We start from the raw sequence: 16,606 nt of genomic DNA on the forward strand, positions 1-16,606 counted from the left end.
TTCCGCAATATGGCGCGTGATCATATATTACTGGTCAGGCTTTAAATTAGGTTCGTCAACTAGGCTAACGACCTGATTCAAACTTTAAGATACGTCAAATATTAAGTCTATATACGATACGTATCGGATAAGTCAGTGTCAAGTGACGTTTCTTCAAACAAAAATGTCACTTTTGACACGTCCGACCCATATCGTATCTAGACCTAATATTTGACGTATCTTAAACTTCTAGTCGGGCCGTGAAGCTGTCGTTATTTGTGACCGCGGCCCACATTGTCGTTTGCCTTAAGGACGTCTTGGCAGGTTATTCGTATCAAGAAATAAGCAAATCTCGTAGTCAAATTTTGATCATAAGCGAATACCGTCTTTGTCCTCTTGTACTCGTAATATTTCCCCTTTTTCCTCTAAACTAAGACAGTGCGTATAAAAGCGTGACATGCCGTGACGTTTTGAGGTCGCCGTCTTCTGAATCACGAGGTCCGAAGTTCAACTCTGCTATTCACAACACAATATATTTGTCAGAAGTCGACCTCAAAATTACTAACAATATATACATATTGAGATGGTCAGAATTAGACTAATTCTCATTGGCTTTTTTTCTAAATACAGCTTAAATTTGTACATACATACATATTACGTTTTCTTGAACTGATACATCAATATTGTATATTCGCGATCAGACACAGGTTGAAATGTGATTAAAATTTCACACACGTCTGAATAAATCCTCTATCATCAAGACAAACTGCATGTTCAGATATTTTTGACCACCTTGGCCGCTCCGATATATTTGATGGTGACTGTATAGAGAAGAACGTGTCACCTGTGTTTTATACGTCAAAAGTGCAATAATAGCCATGAGAACTAGGTAAAGGGAAAGGGGAACCCTGAATGGGATTTTATACTACGTGACACTGAGTCAACCATGACATTTATTTTTTAGAATATATTTCTTTTAATGATCCATCTTTTATATAGTGGGATATAGGAGGAAAACGAGCAGACCAATTAACTGATGGTAAACGAATATCGTCCCCCATGGACACCCGCAACACCAGAGTGGCTTGTTGTTGTTGTTGTTAGGACCAATCCTAGGGCACCCTGGAGGTGTCTAGATCCTCTAGGTGCATAGGGCCTCCACAAGAGCCTTCCACGCTTTTGTATTTTCAGCAACCGTCTTGTCCTCGTTCCAGCTCAATCACTCCATAGATTCCAGCTGTAGATGGGAACATCTGGCGGAAAGTAGCGACAAGGCCAGAAATTATACTAGGAACAGTTTGGCAATAAATATAACTTATCTTTACTTCTGTTACTGGCAGTTAGCATATCAAATATATTTATAAAAGTTAGTATCATTTTAAAAATAAGAACATGCAAAATCTATAATAGCTTTAATGGAAATAGCACTATAATATTAATAAGATTAATAAATATAGATACTTACTGCACTGCGCTAAATATTCAGCAAATATATGACTATAAACGTCAGCCAGGTTTGTTAAGCATATTAAACACTGAGTTAATGGTGTACGCCAATCGTTACTTAAATAATGTGTGAAAACAGTCACGTGACATTCCGTAACTTTCTGTCATCCTGATGATACAATTCTTTTCGTTTTGTGTTTGTCCATGTACGATTTATCATCCTAGGCCCTTGATAGTTACGGTCACTGCGCGGAAAACGTCGTCTGGAAAACTCGCACCGCATCCATCCGCCCATAGATGGCGCTCCATCCGCTCGGCTCATATAAGCGAGCGCACGCGCACCGCCGCACTGCCCGGCCGACTCCCGCGCCACCAACGCGTACCGCGAGTGTAGTGAAATGGATATACTCACCTTGGACCCAACTGGACTTTATTAAAAAAAACTTTTAAAAATGGCTGTCCTCGACCCTACTGGCCAGTACTAAATATGATCCTCGACCCCACTGGACAATATTAGAGCATCATGATCGGGCTAGACCCCACAGAAATTTACTAATCCCCCCAAAATGTGCTGCGGGCGGCGGAGGATTTGGACGGGATCCAGTCCGGAAGAGACATCGTCGTGCAGAAAAAGAAGGTTTCGGCACTAGGCCCGGAAATCAGTTCCTCGACACCTGCGAAGGAATGCAATGTAAGTATAGTTACTTCCTAGTTTCTGGATTTCATTCTTATTAGATTCTGCTTCAGATCTGTTACTTCCTGATTGTTTTTATTTTATTCTTGAAACTATACTTGATAGATTTTGCAACATTTATTCTGTCTAGATTTTTCTTTACATCGTAAGTTTTAGGTTAAGGTGTTTCGTTCACGCTTTTCTTTTTTTCTCGCTTGAAGGTAATTACCAAATGAGGTTTCCTTGTTGGACCGACCCACCGTGACGTTTTATTTCTACTTTGACTCTGCCGGTGTTTTGCGTGTTTTACATTGCATTGTTTTAGATTTACATAAATTTAGCTATGCTTTCTGTTTATTTTTTGTTTAGGTCGAACTTTCAAATAAAAGGCAATACTTTGAGTTTTTATTTTACTACTAAACGAAATTAACGATATTTAAAGATATTGTCTATACCAAATATATATAGACAAAGTTAAATTATTATTAGACCGATACTAAAAAATAAAAAACCAAACATTCCTCCCACCAAAGCTTAAAATCAATTACTTAAAAATGATTTTCCGGGAAATCTTACAAAACACTTCCGCGTTACCAAAAACCATAGACTACCGCGTTTTTAATCGAACTCATTTCCGCGTACCCTGCTCGAGAATATGTCGGGTTCAATGACAGCCCAGCTGTTCCGATGCCATTCCGAGCTGCACCGAAAACCGCCGACGATTTTGATTGGTCAACAAACTTAAAAAATATACAAACATATTTAGATTTAGCACTTTGAATTTGTATAAGGTCTTGCTTAAAAGGATTTAAATAGATGCATTTATGTATTTCTATTAGAGAGATTAATCAAACATAACCGTGATTAAAACCATAAAAAAAATAGAGTATTGATGTGTTTTGACATTTTTTTTCTTTATGGCAAAGACAACATACTTTAAAAGCAACTTAGAAGTTTTTTACAAGCTTAAAGCGTTGGCGTTGTGATAAGCGTCTATATTTAATTTTCCGTCGAAATTTCGGACAGTATCGCGATTTTTACGGCACCGCGAGTTCGTTGACCGGACATATTTTATTTCATCGCGCTACGTACAGCACACATCCAAACGCACACAGACAACATCTCCGCATGCCGTTTCGCGTAAACACCACATTACGTATTACGAATTGTAATCGGTTAATTTAAATTAATTTTAAATACCAATTAAATTTGCCACGTGATCCAAACAAACGCCGAAAAAATGCAATTTTTTTTGTCTATGGCTGATTAAAAACCATGTTTTAAAAAAAGTCAAGCAATGACCGTATTAGGTATTTTATAATCAGCACGCGAGACTCGTATGATATCGTTAAGACTAACAAGCGCTGTAATGTTGTTTGCCGAATTATTCCAGTTCAACAACCCCGCGAACGCCCGATCGGGTTCAGCTTCAAAATAGACGCGGCGCGCGTTATCACATCAGAAATGTTTGTCATCCAAATGCGCACCTTTGAAGCACCTTTTCGCCGATCGTGGATTGTCTTTCTTGGCGTTGACGTGAAAAAGAACGCCGATTTGGAATTTGAATTTTTTATTGGAGCGTTTAAGTAGACCGTCTTTAAATGAATAGAACTTACAGTCCTGTAAGATGGTCGGCTCTTTATCATTTGTCACCCTGCCTGTCACGTTCTTACAAGTATGTACGTCTGAAAGTGACGGGCATAGTGACAAGCGATAAACATGGAACGATGCTGCCACTGCAGGTATGCAATAAAAATATATATGATAAAAATAGCCACAACCGAATACAAAACAGAACTTCCTCCTTCTTAAATTGAAGTCGATTAATCAATCCAATTTAATATACAAAATAACACTGATTTTGCAAAATTGTGACTGCTACTTTATTTTTAGAAAAACCATCTAAACTATAGTATTATCACCCGTACCATAAAACTTTTATTTGTTATTATATACAACCAAAAAAAAAACACAAATTACTTGTAATCCCTAGAAAATAGAAATAAATATTGCACACCTTGGGAAATTTTCCAAAAGTCACAACATATTCAAATCTTTATTTTTTGTACACACGTTGCCTTTTTCATATAACCCCAAGCTATTTTATTAGTTTGTTAAATATAAAAGCGTTTCTTTCGAACAATAACTTGCAATAAAAAAAAAGGAAAATTCCATACGTGTAAAGCTCAAAAATCCTAAAATGTAATTAATAAAGACAATTGTTATATTTGGTAAGATCATTTTATATTATGAGTCTATCTTTTAAAATAGACAACGCCATTAACCTCACAAAATAAAACTTCAAAAACTTCAACTAAGGATGGCGACGTGCCAAGCATTTTATGAGCAAAAAAAATGGCGGGCTAGGGATAGTGACCTATGATGACGTAATGCCAAAAACAGGCCACGCTGCAGTCAGCCGGGGTCAAGGAGGTTCATCGCAAATATAATATTGCTCAATCGCATCAGACATGTGTGAGAGCCGTGAATCATACACTTGCTGCCTTATTGTCTGTAATGTTGGTCAAAAACCTTCAGCGTCAGCTCATTGTAATGTTGGTAGCCTAGGGGCTAAGATAAAAAAAACTTTTTGTCTATGTTTATAGTTTGGCTGTCGTCGATAAAAACGCGGCAAACATAAAAAACTGTGCAGATGCTTGACGTCATTTGACATTTTCGAATTTTCCCGCCTTTTTATGTGACGAGAAGGGTTGAACCGTGTACCGAAGTGTTTGTCTAAGTCATATTATTCATTCGAAATTCAAGTTTGATTAATCTCGGACTATTTGAATACAAGATAAATAACGTATATAAAAATAAGGTACTTCTACGTGGAAAAGTTCCCTTTTGCAATTTTTGAGCTATATTTTCTAGAATAGTCAAGACAATATTCTATTTATTGACAATAACAATATACATAATGGAATAGTCTAGATCATGATCTTTTGCATAGGTTAATTATCGGCATCAATAGCAGGTGCATTGGGGTAAATATTGAAAACGGAATATTTTCGAAAAAAACACTTCCATTGGCTATCAATTGTTTGTCTTAATCTGTCATTTTGACTTAATATATTTGTAAGAAAGGGTTAAAACATAAATTAACTACTTGAGGATTTTAAAGTGTTATGTATAAGAGGGTTAGGCAATACATAGATGCACATTTCTAACACTATTGATGTATCTAGGAAAGTGCTTCTACCTTAGGAGCATTCCATGATATTGTCTGACGTTGTCCTGTAAAAACGCGAATTTTTTAAAGATTTGCACGTATATTCGTTTCTTTTTCAGTGAAAAATGGTCAAAGAAAAAAATATTTATCGGCTTTAAAAGCCAAAAAAAATCTAATACATGGAAAGATTTAAATGCTTTGAACGGGACAGTCCGTAGTATGCTTCCTTAGCAGATATTTGCGACTTTCAAAATGACCCCATGTCCGAAGTTATCCCCATGCACCTAAATGTCATCGAGATGAGTCGACAATGCGATATTTTTTCAAAGTAACAAGCAAAAACGAATTGGAAGCTGCATTTCTTGATGCATGTAAAATGCATGCACTACAAAGGTGCAGTACAAGGCCGAGCAGCTGGCACAGTCTAATTAAAGGTTTTATGTTTAAATAATTAAGTACTAGGTTCAAGTCCCGCAGGTGCCATATTATTTATGCACGTATAAAATCATTATTTACGAACATGCCAAATTACTATACATTGTCCTTTTATTTTTTCTGCGTTTATTCTCGGGGCACGTAATAAATATTCTTAATTCGAGTTATACATACATCTTCGAGATAACATTCGCGTATCCATTATTAAGTTTCATAGCGTTGGTCAAAGATGTTAGATGTATAGACATCGCAAGTGCTTCTAGAGTTAATTACGAGTATTCACTACCCTCATCGATGTCACCTAAAATAAAATTAATTCTCCGAAGATTACATATCTGACTACATTTGGTACAGGATCTGGAGCAGAATGTAATTTGTTTTAAAAGGACAGAAAATGACAGTAGGGCGACAAAAAAATTAACAACATGCATACTGTATGCACTTCGATACCATTCTGATAGAAACTAAATTGTCGATGACACACTTTGATCATAAATTACTTCACGGCTCTTTGATGGTAGCTACCGAAGAGTTCCACTATCCAACTTCTGGTCATCATCAGATCATCGATGATACCAAAAACAAAATATTATATTGTCATATAAATAAATAAATAAATAATAAATCATAATAATAAATATTATAGGACATTATTACACAAATTGACTAAGTCCCACAGTAAGTTCAATAAGGCTTGTGTTGAGGGTACTTAGACAACGATATATATATATAATATATAAATATTTATAAATACTTAAATACATAGAAAACACCCATAACTCAGGAACAAATATCCATGCTCATCACACGAATAAATGCCCTTACCAGGAATTGAACCCGGGTCCATCGGCTTCATAGGCAGGGTCACTACCCACGAGGCCAGACCGGTCGTCATATGGATTACATATTATCCTTGCATATTTAGTTAGTTTCATATTAGAACCATGATTAGAAATAGGTTATAATTGACTTGCAAGATTTTATTACATGTCATGTCATGTTACTTTGTGAAGTTAATAAAAATGTGGTAAACATTGACATTACCAATTAAAGCACTAAACTGTCGTATAAAAATGTGGAGTTCCGTAAGCCCTGAGGCAAGAGACAAAATACTAAAGGTTGAATTTAATAACAGTAATTTTCGAGAAACATGGTCCAAGTATAAACAATTCGGAATCCAATAGTATTTGTGGCATCTGTTTTCTCTTAGTCTTTGGTATCAATTTTCAAATATGTAGACTATAATTCCATCTTAAAACAGAGTGGACTAAGCATAAAGCTAAAAAGGGCTTTATCACATACGAAATAAGAGCGCTGTTTACATATTTTTGGTTGTATCGCCCAGCTTTATATGCGATGTCAACTATGCAGTACTATTCCCAAAAACGAGGTAATTTACGATTATATCACCAATCAAATTTAAATAAAGATACGTAATCCGGCCAAAGGAAATATTAGGAGTCAATAAACTTTGCCAAGAACAGGTTATTTTTTGTTTGGACACAAGAATATTTCATATGACCACACAAAACATAGACCATTTATAGTTAGGGCAATGGTTCCTTATGAAAATTTGAAGTTGTGCGTAAAAAACTGGCGAAACGATGTTCTTGTGATAAATATGTTATAACATTATGGAAAAGTGACTTATTGACTTAAATTACTTTGTTTATGCTCAAATCGTAATTTATATTAAGGATTTGGACATATAAGGGACATTTTGAAAATAAATATAGCCAGCTAAAAAATGCGTAAGCTTCGCACTGAAAAAAAATCCTTTGCTCAAATCCAAAAACCGGTGACACTAAACACAATAGGAGCATTAAGTCGGACATCAAGCATTATTTTCTGACTATCAAATATATGCATGAAAGGATAATGTTTTTTTTTAAAGCGAGAACGCAAAAATAAACATACAAGCTTCAGTCTGTCAGCGTCAAAAACAGAGTAATGTTTATCTTGTCATTATCACACGATAAAAGTAATCATCATACGCTCGCTCGATCAAAATGAGTTGCGCCTTAAACCACGGGATGAAAAATTGCGACAAGTTACGTTTGGCCCTTATAAAGTATAAAACACCTGCTGTTGTTAATGTTAGCCAATCGGCAAATATACAATTTATAGCAACTAAATAATTTGTTCGCGAAAAACGAGTTTTAAATGTACGAAAGGAGCAGGATCACGAGAAATTAACATTGCTATTAATTGTCATTCGCCATTTTAGTTTTACTTTGGTCAAGGTTAAGGAACGTTGGTTAAGGAAAACAATCGGTCACGTTTTTTAATTTAAAATGTTTAAATGCGAAAATGTTTTATTCTATGTTGGAATAGATGGAATCGTGAATGCCTTTGGTAATCCGATGTCAATTTTACGCACTTATTTGTTATGTATTTTACATCAATCTTTAATTATAGAACTGGAACTTATGGAACATACCGATGGAGATACAGTTGCAATATTTTTTTAATCTTCTCGATCAACACAAATTTATTTCTGACAAAGCATTTGCTTTGCCGCTTACTATTCAGGTAGGTAACCATGCATATGTCCTGTGTATATAGTGATCAAACCATTAATTAATTCAGTCAGGATCTATCTCAGACAGACAGGCATGAAAATCAATATTTGTATGAGAGATTGTCCATTTACACCTCCTTTTTCAAAATTTGCCGCCTTTTTCAACTGACAATAGTGATTTACCAGCAATAAATGCAATCGTGCCAGTTAAACTTTTTAAAATTCAATCGAAGAACGCGGATCTGTGCTCACCGCGGCCAGTGCGTCAAAAGTCACCGCTCACTGGGTCAAATATCGACTTGGCTCGACATTACATATTTACAGGCGTGTACCAATTCCTGCTTGCATCAGACCTTGCATAACGTATCTTGGCGTAACGTGTGACTGCATGTTTCTTACTGTGACTATTGCTTGGATTAATTAATTGATGGTTTCTGCTTTCCATAGATTCTAATTAATTATAGTTCATACTTGAGCAATAAAATTATCTTGAATGACCGTGAGCATAAAAACTTAAAAAGTGAGGCATATACGGTCTGTACAATAATGAAGACAACTTTGGCATCTACTAAGATGGCTAAGTGACTTTTTGTATGTCATACTAATGTATTATAAATGCAAAACTTTGAAAGTTATCCTTATTAACACTAAAAAAAAACAGAAAACAATTATACTCGTAATTATACATATATTTTAGCTTGTTTCTACCTATCAAATCAAATTTTAGATTTTTCTTTTGGTAAACTGGAAAATGATTTATTGTGCGAATATTTGGCCTTTATTCATTAAAAAAGAACGAATGCATTCAACTTTTAAGACAATTAAATAACAGGATGTAAGAATTAGACACTGCATTTGGCTTTTCATCTCCATCCATCAAGTCATTGACTCCACTGCATAGATCGTCAATATACTAGGAGATGATGAGATCGCTAGCGTTCAATCAACTCCAGTGCATCCACCTTATCAAGACCCGGAAGCTCTAATAGGCCAATGGAATCATATGGAACGTAAACTATACGCGAATGCGTGTCTTAATAAACGACCTTTTGGCTGTTACGTGTACAGGAAAAGATAAGTATGACGAAACCCATAAACAGCAATACCATCTTCCAGTCATATTCCCCTGGTACTAAAAACATAACAGCTGGCTCACTAGCTGAAAACACATCGGCGGAATCACAAAACACACACATTTAAAGCTGTGTGAAGAGAAAATGCTTTCTACATACACGGTTATGCACATACGTAAGTGGCAGTATCTCATAGCTGAGGAACGCGTGTTAATAACGAAGCTGTTTCCGCATAGGTAGCTCAAGCACGAGGCGTGGCCCCGTGAGAACAAGGGAGCGTCAACCTTGCTTATCTTTCAAAAAAACTTATCCAAATTGAACATTAGCTATAATAAAACTTCTTTGCCAACATTAGTTTAGTTTTAAGGAACTTTTTTGTCAAACTTTAGATAAATGAACTAACTTAAGGAAATCCGTATTTGCGCGTAAAAAATGTCGTCAGACGCTGAATAACGCTAGCACTCACACACACTAACAGACCAACATCGACGATATGCTACGTCACAATCGGCCTCTTGCCATATTATGCGCGCCTGGTACCACGTCTCCCCGTAATAAGCTGAAGATAACTCGCTTTTCTTGATCTTTGTCCATTATAATGTTTATAATGCAAGGCTTTATTTATTTAACTTCCGTATCTTCTCGGGTTAGCGTTAGATAGAATAGAATCCCTGTTCAACTAAAACTAGACAATGCAATTGCGATCGCTTTCAAATGTTTTTTTCCCGGTTACCACAATGATCATTTACTTTATTAAAATTAATAAAAAATAAATTACTTCTGAACACAACTAATTACTTTTATATCATTCGCCAGTACCGACAGTAAGTCAAAATACTCAAATACATAGTTAGTAGTTTGTTCGTTCGATTGTACTGAACGAACTGAACACGAGACTCGCAGGCAAAACTCCGACACGCTTCTTATCTCCTGGTACCGAGTGTTCTAGTTGACGATCCGAGCAATCGCAAGATGAGGATGAGACCAATTTCATTCAAATGTCTGATCAATATTCGTTGTCAACTATAAAAATTACTCGCGTGACCACTGAGTAATTAAAAAATAATTCTAAAATTGCTGGCTGCGTTCGAGCGCGCAACGCCATCTATCGGCGGATAGCGCACTTAAAAAGTATTGAAAACTATTTTGCAGCGTTCAATTTAAGGAATAATTTGAGGCAATGTGTCGCCAGTTAAATTGAACAATGACAGGTGCAAAGCGTGTTCTAGCCAAGGATGACCACTAGGCCGGTGTTAAAGCACATGGCAGTATATATTGGTTAGTTTTTTGCCTCGAGACATCCGCGACACAGTGCACTTCTATTATAATTAGTGTCTTTATCAGAATATTGTAATTGGACGTCTTTAGAACGAGATCCTTTGTATCCACAATGTGTTACGGTTTTTTATATGCAAAATAGATGCTGTGTGTGAAACTTATTGAACACGATAATCGTCATTAAATACTAACGTTTTAAATATTTTAGTTATCCGTCGCTATCGCATTTGAATAATTCTTTAATTATAGCTTGCAGTCATATATAATACTAGTGTTCATTTTTTACCACGCATCATGTTACTCACATTAGAAATTCATGCAAATTTAATATTTACCTGGATGAAAGAAGTTATAAAAAGGCGGTCGTTGCAAAAAGGAAACCTTAAAAAATACCACACACTAAAATAATTGCATAAACTTGCGTCTTTCTCAAAAAAAGGTCATAAAATCAACAATAGCTCTAAATTCCGTGGCAATTATTGTTGTGCAAACAAAACTAATAACAATTAACAATTGGTCAGTTTTTGCAATTTTAAAAAAACACTCGCAAAGTTAATTTTCGTCCTTGTAATAAAACAATATGCGTAATGGTTTTGGGTCTATGCTCGGTGGTCGTTCAATGGTCCACTATTATTGTACAAACGTTTGAGGTACCGACGTGGGTACGAAATTACGAATATGGCGGAAATAGGCGAAGGCATATTTCTTTTCAAACATTTAAATGTTATAATATAATTACTTATCAGTACAGTGGTCTATAAATCTAATTAATTATATTACACATAATTAATATTAAATCCAAGTTTATCAGATAGTGTAGGTAAAATATGTTTACAGATTTGAACACCTCTCGCGCTAGGCTCTAAAATTTAGAGTCTAAATTAACCTGCAATGATATCCGAATTTTGAAAGTGTATACTTGATTTGAACGAATAATACCTATATTACAGTACTATGATAAGAAGTAGTAGTATATGTACGAGTGAGATAAGATTGACATCAAGTTGTAAGTTCATCGGCCTCCTATCAAAGGAAAATTAAATCACACCTTTATCCATTTTACATTTAATAACAATTTTTTTCTTACCCAAAAAGAATAGGAAATCCTTCAGCATTTTATATAAATAGTAGTTTCGTTCGACAAGTCCTTTAATTTACCCAATACTTACATGCCTCTAGTCCCATAACGTCCTCGGTTGTCTACAATTAAGAAAGGCAATTGAACATTACATAACTATAAAATAAACCATAAAAGGCACCAAACGCGGACAATTTTATAGTCTTTATAAATATTTTCTCCACATTTTTATACTGGAGCAAATTAAAATGTACAAAAAGAATTTGTATGTAAGTGTGCCAGCTGACGTCGGTAACAGGGCTGTCCACTGCCGAGTTATTAATTGGTTCATTGGAGGCGTTTCGTTTAGATTGTTTTGTACAGAATAAATAACCACGTGTCATGTTGCCGCGTTCACCATCAGTTCACATCCCTGGGACGAATTAGTATTAAAAATAATGTTTTGTAATAAAACTATTTAAACGGATTATATAGCGTATAATGAATTCAAATTCATTACACGTGAAATAATCCGTTTAAATAGTTTTATTTCATAAATAACTATCGCAATCACCGAAAACAACAATTAATAATGTTATGGTTTATTCGGTGATAGTTTTATGCTATTTGAAATTATGTTACATCCATATTTGGATTGTTTAATCGATACAACATTATCCTTTAATATTATTTATTATATGGTAAATCTTTTATTTAGACTGGTTAAGTCAATTAATGAAAAAAAAATTTTAAATTCAATTAAATTGGACAAAAATATTATAACATGGAATAACCTATTTTTGTCTACCCTGCCTCTTCTAATCAACTCTACCTTGTTAATAAAGAAATTTTGTATTTTTTTGTAGTGTATAATTTTAAAAATAAAAACGTCTTTCCCATAATCAATAACTATTGGATAATTTAAGACTAATAAAAATGACTTTTTGAAGATTACTCAGCTTCATGCATCGTCAAAAAAGTCTTAATTTAACAATAATCAACTAAAATAATATATAATGAAAAGCCTTTTGCTTCGTTGCAGATTACAAAAACGAGAGTATTTATTTTTATTACTTTAGCGATAATGCAGTCAAAATAATTAATTAAGCTTACAGCTTCATAAAATTAAATGAAGGCAACCCTATGCAAAGCAGCCACTGGCATATTATCTTACATGTATTTAGCAATATGCTCTCAAAACTAGTTCCTTTAATGTGTCAAAGTTATTTTTATCTTCCAACAATTCTGTAATAGCTTTAAGGCATTTTGCAAGTTTGAATTTCAAAAATAGAGCAGTTAAATATCGGATATGCATTTTTAAAATGTATTTTATGCTTTTTTTTATCGTTTATCACAATGAATAACTATAAATTATGGTATTATCATATATCCAGCCGTAAAGTATGTTTTTGAGTACAATATAATAATAGTCTAATCATATTCCTTCATACCTGTTTATGGGATAACCTATAAATTGTAAGCAAGTCACTTGGCTGACAAAACTTACTGTAGATGTGCTCAGAAGGACGTAAATTGAGACGTGTGTTTAATGTTTATGGCTTTGGAGCGTTAAGGTATAAATCGAATACTTTTATCAGTTAAAGTTACCTACTTTTATTTTCATGATTCTACTTCTTATCATTTATATTTTGAATAAAGAGAAAAGAAAAAAAAATGACAGGATAAAAGAAACTCTACAGTAATCAAAACTTTCAAGATTTTTACACATTATTCATAAGTACAGTGTACACTATCGATCTGTTTTTTCCTTACTAAGGTTAGGTTGTTATGTTTATGGGTTTTGTTTCTTTAACTCGTATTAATGTTATTTTTCTTTGTTTCCAGGTATTTTCCCGTCTGCAAGCCGCCCCTGTATCCAATACTCACTACGTTTATATTACGACTGATATACATACTATAGTGCACATGTCCTTCAAGCATTTTGTATTTTATATAAATTATTGTAGATATATTCTATGTAGGAAATGATAGAAACATAACCTTAAAATGTAAAATATAACTAACACCTCTGATACGTATGTTTTTAATTATGTTTTTTGTTCATTTTTTGTTTTTCATTTAAAAACAATCATGCTTTTTCATGAACATCATTTTTATTTCAACCACAAAATATCATTTCATGTCATTTAAAGATTTTCTATTTTGTTTTTAAATTAAACATAATCGCAGTAACATCTAAATAGATTAAGAAAATTTCAAGACAAGCAAAAAGAGGCAAAAAGGTTATTTTTGAAAGGTTTTCTTCGCCCATTGTACATTATTCGAGAGACCTTCAAAAACCCGTTTTTTATGTACAGATTTGTAGTTTTAATTGTAGTTATACTAGATTTCCACTCAAATATATACGTTGTCCTGCATGATTCGAGTTACCATGTATTTCCGCTTTTAAAATGTAAATAATGCTTTGAATCCCTAAAGTGCTTAAAAATATAAGCACCCATGTTGCTCGAAAAAGTACCTATTTTGAAGATACCCTTAAAATGTAAAACAAATGTGCAGTTTTGACATTTCTGCGATAATTTATCTTTAGTTTCGAAATTAGTACTTCACCTTATAGGGCTTAACTTCGATTTTTAAATCGATTTATTTTGGATATCTTAATAACAAAATGTTCTTAGTTTAAAATGTATTTAGCAATATTAATAACTATTTTCAGGTATAAATGTATAACCATATTATATAGGTAATATTTTGTGACTGAAAATGGTAGTTGATAAATTATAATTACGCATCTGATTGTTATAGCTACTATTTAACAATAGAACGGAACGTTTTATTTCGATCTAACAATAAATTATGAAACATAACAGTGTCTATCAATTATAAAAAAATAGTGAGCTTGCTATGCTTTTATTAATTTATCTTTATACTGTAGATAATTAAGATAAGACTGCTTAAAGTTAATTTGTCTTCTAAGACTGATGTGAATTTGAGGAACCATTTTCAATACTATCGATATTTAGCTCTGACACTCTGTTAGGTTAGATACTCTGTGTAGCGATGTTCCCAAGCCTTGCCGTGTGTAGGCAAATATATCATTAAAGGACCAGTGTAGCTATGAGCTCGTAATTCGTAACAAATGCGCTAATCTAAGAGCGCTTTTATATTGGTTCTGAGCGTTAGACGTTGCGTTAGGCAAGTTTTTGGAATAATCTGCTCAATGAATAGAGTACAGTCGAGAACATTAGATAGATTTCGATTGTTTTTAGAATTGGTTCCTTTGGGCTCAAGAGGAGTAGCAATATGGCTGAGATATCAATGTTAATGTTTTGTATCTCTCTAATTCGGTTATAATAATTGAAACTATATTATACACATATTTTTTTTAATGTTAAAAGTAAGGTCAGGTGGGCTAAGAACTTACGTATAGTTTATTTGACTCTGAACAAAAGGAACAGGGGGTCTACTGCGAAACCGAAATTGCGGGATCTTTCTCTTTTACTCTCAGTAAGACGTAATTAGAGTGACAGAGAAAAATGCCCGCAATTGACGAACTTCGATTTTCGCAGTTATAGCCCAGTAGACCTACAAAAGTTTATTTTGTCACACCTGATAATTGTAAATAATTTGCAAATTGTCTTTTGTGATTTGGAAGGTGTATTCCCATCTGTACCCGGTGGCGCTACATACAAATCATTCCCCTTCTGTGCCCGCCTCGTGTATGGCGCTGGTCACGTGGGGCGGGCACAGATGGGAATATACCATTTGGAAACGTTAAAATGAAAAGCGGAGATATATTTATTCGTTGTTTTTATATTTATAAACATTACATTTACGAGTTAGCGATTGTATGAGGGTGATATCGCAGCCATATTGCTTTAGTATGTTCGTAGGCCGCTATATCATTACTATATGGCCGAGGAAGTATCCCACCCTAGCATATATTATTTTAGCATAAGTTACTGTCGTAAACCTAGTGAGTAATAAAGATGTTTTATATTATTTTCTATAAATTATGGTTTTATTTATTAATCCTTATATTCTCGTACCCAGCCTTACAAATGAAAAATCCATAATTTTCCAGCTAAATTTTAACCTATAGATAAAGAAATAGAGTGAACCTATATTGTTTTGTTTGGAAATTGCACTATGTTCTATGTTCCGATTGAAAATGATTTAATTTATTCATCACACAAATAAATGCCCTTACCGGGATTCGAACCCGGGACCATCGACTTCATAGGCAGGGTCACTACCCACTAAGCTAGATCGGTCGTCAATGATGTGCCACGTAAGACCACCATTTTTCACAACTCGAAATTCTAAATCAGTCTCTCCATTATAGAATTATTCGCTTGCTCAAGACTCCAAGCCATCACTCGCAGCAAACACTAGCTATGCTCTCTTGTTGCACTACTGTTTTATTAGTATCCTGAATCCTTTTGATAGCCGAGTCAAAAATATCCACGTGCCGCCACGCTCCCATAGAAAAGACTAAACGGGCTCGGAGCGTGACTAAATAGTCGCGCGTTTGTATCTTTTGTACTACATGTTTGTCTACTGAGACACTTACCTATTTTCCTTAATTATTTATTTAGGTTTTATAGTTAAAAAAAAGTCTTACCTATTTTAGATGACTCGTAGAAAAAGTATTGTATACAATAGTGATATAAGCTTTTCAATCTCGTACCTTACTTAGACAACTCAGCAAGCTTCGTTGCCTAAATACGGGACTCGACTGAAAAGATCTTTATTATATCACCATATTTAAAGTTATGCGTCTTTCCTGTGTTCATCATGAAATAGATATGTATGATAGTAAGATACATAGAATACTCTTTATTGGCACACCTCAGTAAAAGATACAATGGATTAAAGATAGAGGCAGACAACAGGCAATCAAAAACTTAGGTGATACAGAAGCGTTATGAAGCCTACTTTCATATAATATATTTAAAAAAAAACAGTATGATAAATGAACTTTTAATCTTAATTTTCTTGCTAAACCATT

At 34.2% G+C, this 16,606-nt stretch overlaps 2 long non-coding RNA genes across 2 annotated transcripts in view; one reads left to right on the forward strand and one right to left on the reverse strand.

Annotated features, from left to right (window-relative positions):
* LOC133529489 (uncharacterized) overlaps positions 1-16,268 on the reverse strand; it is a 159,630-nt gene extending 143,362 nt beyond the window's left edge. Inside the window, exon 1 of the long non-coding RNA XR_009801144.1 lies at positions 16,220-16,268. This is a non-coding gene — a long non-coding RNA (uncharacterized LOC133529489). The remainder of the gene's footprint in view (positions 1-16,219) is intronic.
* On the forward strand, positions 1,485-15,608 carry LOC133529488 (uncharacterized). Its single transcript, XR_009801143.1, has 2 exons — positions 1,485-2,116; positions 13,480-15,608. It is a non-coding gene; the product is annotated as an uncharacterized LOC133529488 (long non-coding RNA).
* Positions 16,269-16,606: the final 338 nt, after the last annotated feature.

Source organism: Cydia pomonella, chromosome 21 (assembly GCF_033807575.1).
Source record: "Cydia pomonella isolate Wapato2018A chromosome 21, ilCydPomo1, whole genome shotgun sequence".
In the NCBI taxonomy this organism is placed as follows: Eukaryota; Metazoa; Arthropoda; class Insecta; order Lepidoptera; family Tortricidae; genus Cydia; species Cydia pomonella.